Source organism: Carlito syrichta, unplaced genomic scaffold, assembly GCF_000164805.1.
Source record: "Carlito syrichta isolate Samal-C Ts95f unplaced genomic scaffold, Tarsius_syrichta-2.0.1 Scaffold233958, whole genome shotgun sequence".
Lineage (NCBI taxonomy): Eukaryota > Metazoa > Chordata > Mammalia > Primates > Tarsiidae > Carlito > Carlito syrichta.
The window spans coordinates 489,853-495,921 of record NW_007178054.1 but is presented as its reverse complement, the minus strand read 5'-3'; positions in this window follow the sequence as shown (position 1 = coordinate 495,921).

Here is a 6,069-nt window from a genome sequence, read left to right as displayed (position 1 = left end):
CGCCCACCCCGCCCCGTAAGGCCGGAGGCCGCGGCGCTCCTGTTACCTGCGGGGAGGAGGCCGAGGGTCTTGGCTCCGGGCCCCTTCTCGCCCCTGTGGACGCCAACCACCCTCGCCTCTCCCGGGGCTGTTACCACTACACAGTCTTCTGGGGGTCGGGTGCCTCCTCTGCCATAGAGACGGGTCCGGAAGTGGGACAGAACGCCGGCTCCGCCCTCCGACGCCACCACTGAGGCGAACGACCCGGGAACCGCGATACAGAGGCCGCGCCGGCGAGTCGCGGGCAGGCGCCATCTTGAGTGTGGGCGCCGGGGACGCCTGGTTTGGTTCACCGCCCGCAGCCGCCCGCTGAGTCTGCGACGTTGCCGCCTCTGTAGCCTTGTGGGTTGAATGCGCGTTTATCTTTACTTTGATTTTTAGGCTTCTAACAGCGCAGTTTTAATTTCATTTCCGCCCGAATCCAAAATGGCCGCAGGACACTTCTCAACAAGTAGCAGAGAGGCAGGGCGGAGAAAAGGAGTGCGGAAATTAGCCAGGACTCTGGCACGGTGACGACACTCACCTCTGCATCTGTGATTGGCTGAGCCACTCACCCCTGCAGCCCTGATTGGCTGGACTACTCACCCCTGCAGTTCTGATTGGCTGAGCCACGCGGGCCGGAGTCGGGACTGGAGTGGAGGAGGTAGCGGTGATTCTGGCTTAAACCTTTCAGACCGGAAGTCGCATGTCACACTCAGTTCTGCAAAAAGTGAAGCTGGAACCATTAATCTAGTATTCCCTCCACACTTCTGCAATTTCGGTTTACCCGCGGTCAGCCTCGGTTCAAAAATGTTACTCGGAAAATTCCAGAAAAAAAAATCAGTTTTAAATCGCCCGCTGCGCTGACTATCCAGGTGACATCTCTGTGTTGCCGCGCTGATCCACGGGGACGTGGACCCGCCCTTCGTCCAGCATCCATGCGCTCCCGCCCATCAGTCAATCAGCAGCATCTCTGTTGCCCTGTAGGCTCTTGGATCGCAGAGCTTTGTTTCGTCCCGCTGTTTTACTTAATCTTGCCTGTAAAGTGCAGGAATAGTGGTGCTGGCAGTTCGGATATCCCAAAGAGAATTCCTACAGCAAAGTCCTACGGCAAGGATTGTAAAAGTCATGAAACTTGTAATTACAAAAGTTATAACCGCTCAGAGGGAGAGAAGGTGGGGATTCGATCTTCCAGTATATTGGACACTATCTACAGGGAAGCCAAAGATCCCCCGAAGCTACCCACTGGGAATGCCTAGGAGATAAGGGGTGGTACACCCTCCATTAGGTCTAAGGAATGTCGTTTGGGAAGGTGCTGGAGCGTTAGAATCCTTGTCACACCCTTCTCTAGGGGCTGTGATAATGTGGGCGGACATTAATGGCTCTCTGTGTCACAGGATCTCCAAAACATCCACAGGTGGTTGATTAGAAAGTCACAGCAGTCACGGCAGTCACGTGCAACATCTCCAGGAGAAGGATTTAAGCCAGAACTCTGGGGGGCTACGATGCCACACTCACCTAGAGTGTAGGCCCACTCCCTATCTGTGAGTGGTGAACTTTTCTTAAATAAGTCTTTTCTTCTCTCACCTCTGTGTGTTGCAATTCTTTGCAATTTACTAGGATCTCTGGGTTCCCAGCACACACCTCCAGGTTGCCAGCCCCGGCAGTGCTGCGCTCCTCCCCTGCGTTTCTCCACCCTCACCCTGTCCCTGCCATATCCTAACAGTAAGGATGCAAGTAAGTAAGCAAGGAAGCAAGCAAGTAAGCAAGCAACCAAGTAAGTAAGCAAACAAGTAAGCAAGCAAGTAAGCAAGTAAGCAAGCAAGCAAGCAAGTAAGCAAGTAAGCAAGCAGGTACGTAAGTAAGCAAGCAAGTAAGCAAGTAAGTAAGTAAGCAAGCAAGTAAGCAAGTAAGTAAGCAAGCAAGCAAGTAAGCAAGTAAGTAAGCAAGTAAGCAAACAAGTAAGCAAGTAAGTAAGCAAGCAAGCAAGTAAGTAAGCAAGCAAGCAAGTAAGTAAGCAAGTAAGTAAGCAAGTAAGCAAGTAAGCAAGTAAGTAAGCAAGTAAGTAAGCAAGCAAGTAAGCAAGTAAGTAAGCAAGCAAGTAAGGATGGTTATGCTGATTCAGGAATAGGTTTGGCTTGAAAAACACAAAAATTACTGGAAAGGTCGCATCTGCTGATGAAGATATCATCTGCTGCCATACGTCTAGTAGAGTTGAAGAAGTTGCTTATGGAAAAAGGCTTTCCAGGGATGGATGGAGAAGTTAGGCAAATCATTCACGCAGTAAGATAAAAGGAGGTACCTATTGAAACCTAGGATAAACTTAGTTTAGCATAGTCTTTTGCCTCAGCATAGCCATTTTTGCCTAGGCTTTACCCCTGACACACTTTGAATCCAACACAGGTTAGACATAGATAGATAAATTTCCAATAGGCAGGTTTTAGGAAGTGCTCATTCTACTGCAGTCCAAGCTGCAGCCTACCCCACCCCCTCGGCAAATCTCCATCAGATGCAAGACAAGGACAGAGCCATAGAATTGATAATAGGCCGCCTTTTTGCTAAGTAGTTTGTGGATTGCAAACATCTGACAAGTCTCTTGCAGGAAAAACCCCTTCCCTTGTCTTCCATCTAACCTACCACCATGGCAGCAATCATGTGACTAACCCACCCATCTGCCTGCTATCACCAGACATCGGTACCTGTGCTTACCTGCCCCTTTCGTGATGTCATGGAGCAGACCACCACTCAATCATCTTAATAAACTTCCCCCCTCAAAGGGAAAAGTTAAAAGGACTCACCCGTGAACAGCCATTTGCCATTGCCTTACTGAACTCTGGTGTGGCTATGTGCTCTTTGAGCTACGGCTGTCACCATGTTTCCTGGCTTTGGCCCTGTTCTCTACCTTGGGGAGGTGAATCTTCACTTTCTCTCTCTCTCATTTACTTTTAAATAAACTATATTTTCCAATCTAACTTCTGTTCAAATCTTTGCATCTTTCATGCGGAGTTGGTGGAGAAGGATTTGTCAACATGCTTGATGAAGAGGTGGCAGAACATATCAAAGGATATCAAGAAGTGTTAATGAACACTTGGAAAACCTTGTTGAGCCATCTATAATGGAAGAGGAAGAAGAAGAAACCAAGGAAGAACCAGCAATGTGAATGTTTCAGGTTGCACAGACATTAAAGGAAAAAATTATGGAATATGATCCTTGAATAGGATGCAGCATTAAAGTCACTTGTATGATCACCAAAGGATTATAACCTCTACAGCAACACTTCGATGAGTTAAAAAGAAAGAGGCATCTAAATACAATGTTCTTTCAAAAGGTTTTGGCAAAAATACCTACAGCTTTGGAGGTTCTCTAACCATTAACATCGTCTGCTCCTGATATCCAACCACGGACTTGGCTCGATGACCCAAGGTCACCCGAAGCAGATGATCCTCCTTCTGAGCTATCCTCAGACAGTCAGAAGGAGACTGATGCTCATCACGACACCTGCATCACTTATCTCTTTCCGTCTTGTCATGCAGGTTGTGTGTCACATCCTCACAAGAAGGAGAATGGAGAGTACAGTACAAGAAGATACAGCAAGTCCCCTTACACACGAACGGGTTCTGTTCTAAGAGCACATTTGTAAGTCAAATTTTTTTTTTAATTCTTTTTTTTTAACTTTAGATTTAGGCGTATACATGTGTAGTGGTAGGGATTGGGTCTCAGGTCATAAGTCCAATGGGTTCATAAGTCCAATAAAGTTAGCTCGGGTACCCAACTAACACAACTGGCTATATAGTATTGTACCAGCTATATCACTGCTGCTTTTACACTTGCTTCTGGACATCCTGGGTTTGATAAATATTCTGTACTAGTGTACTCTATGCAGTACTGTACAGTAAAGTACACAAAAGCACAACCACTTGTAGAGGATGCACACATGTCACAATATACACCAGACAGGTGAACTAACGTGATTGGACATACAGACACAAGTTTGCACCTTTTTAAGTTCACAATGTGAAGGTTCATATGCAGGGGACTTATGTATTTAGAGAGAAAGAGAGAGACCATATTCATGGAACTTTTATTACAGTGCATTGTTGCAATTGTTCTGTTTTATTATTAGATATTGTTGTCAGTCTCCTATGGTGTCTAATTTATAAAGTAAACTTTATCATAAGCATATCTAGTAAAAAACAGTGTACATAGGACTCAGTACTATCCTTGGTTTCAGGCATCCACTGGGGATCTTTCTCGGAACATATCTTCCATGCAGAAGAGGGGGACTACTGCAGTACCTGTTTCTAATATTAATGGTGCCTCCTTGATAGGGTGCTGTGAGAATAAAGTAAATATGTGTCATGATTTTAAAACTACGTGGTGCAAAGTAAACACTCGACATCTTCATGATTGATATTTGTGCTCTTCATGATTGGTAGCAGTAGTCATCATCACTACTGTCTAATGCTTCTGCACTCTCAGTTGACAGCTGAGTCTAAATCCTCTGGTGGCTGACAACTTTTAGATCCTTTCTTGCTGATAACAGTAGCCAAAAACATTTAAGACAGATAAGAACCCCACAATTTCTTCATCAGGTTAAATGAAAGCAGTATAAGGTCAAATTTTGCCCTTCCTTATTTAGACATGTATTACATATTTATTATATTTCTATTTGTTCTATTAAATATAATTTAATCCATCCTATGAGCTTGAGGAAGTCTAAGCTCTCAGACCTAGATCAGCACTGTCCTATGGAAATAACTTTCAAGCTTCATATGTAATTAATATTATATATATAATACATATATTTTGAATTAAGGTTTCACCATGTGGTCCAGGCTGGTCTCAAACTCCTGGGCTCAAGCAATTCTTCCTGCCTCAGCCTCCTGAGTAGCTGAGTAGTTGGTATATAGGCATGCCCCAGTGCACTTGGCCTAATATTATATTTTAACTCAATATATCAAAAATATTGCTATTATACATACACTCAATGCAGCAAATTATTAGTGAGATATCTTACATATTGTGTTTTTTAAATGGTGTCTCCAAAATCTGATATGTAGTGTTCCTTAGTCACATGTGGCTGGAACTACTATGTTGAAGAGTGACTTCTAGACAGTCTGACCACCATCTTGCACCAGAAATTTGAGAAATAAAAGTATGTGACTGGGTTTCTTTACCATTATTGTCAGCATCAGCATCTGGAAGCCAGAAACACTCCTGGCTGGTGGTAAAGCCAGGACTATCGGGGGAGAAAGCCTCAGATGGCATTTCCAAAGGCTGAGAACTCCTTGAATTTTTAGACCCAGTTCATTCAAGAGGGGAGAACATTCTCTAAAATATTTTAGAGGATTCACCTATCTTTGAATTTTCCTGAGAGCCCATATCCAGTATTCATCATGATAATGAATAAACTGATATCTTGTTGCCAGTAAAAACCCATTTCTGACACTCACTATGATAACCACCAAACATCTGGCATGTGACTTTTTTGGTGCGATGCTAGCTGACCACCCAGAGGGTGGATTCCTATGAACTAGAATCTGAGCGGCTCCTAGGGCAGAGCTGCGGTCATGTCAACCACACAGAAATACATCACACTGTCTACGCAGAAGTCACTTCAGGTCAACCGCAGACATCACCCCATTCGTGGTGGTGTTGTGAGGAACACTGGCCTGTTTGTAAGCCAGGTGTAAGCACTATGCAAATGTTAGAGAACTTGCGACCTCATGCTGCAGACTGCTTATTTCACAGTCACTTGACACACACCTTTAATCTGTCAGGCACTGTCCGCCTACTAAGAGAAGGAAGGTGAAGAGCTAGTCACACCCGAAAAGCAGGTTCTTCAAGGGGGCTAAACATGCTTACTAAACAGTGACTGGGGATGTGCACTTAGCTTCCCCCACCCTGCCTTCCACGGCCATATTGGTTTTCAGCCCCTTGTACTAGACTGGGTGTGATGGAACGACACATTGACCTGATTCTTCCAAGGCTCCCGTGACATCTCTCCTTGTTTGTTTACTTAGCTGGCAGATACTTTGCAGGTGCCCACTC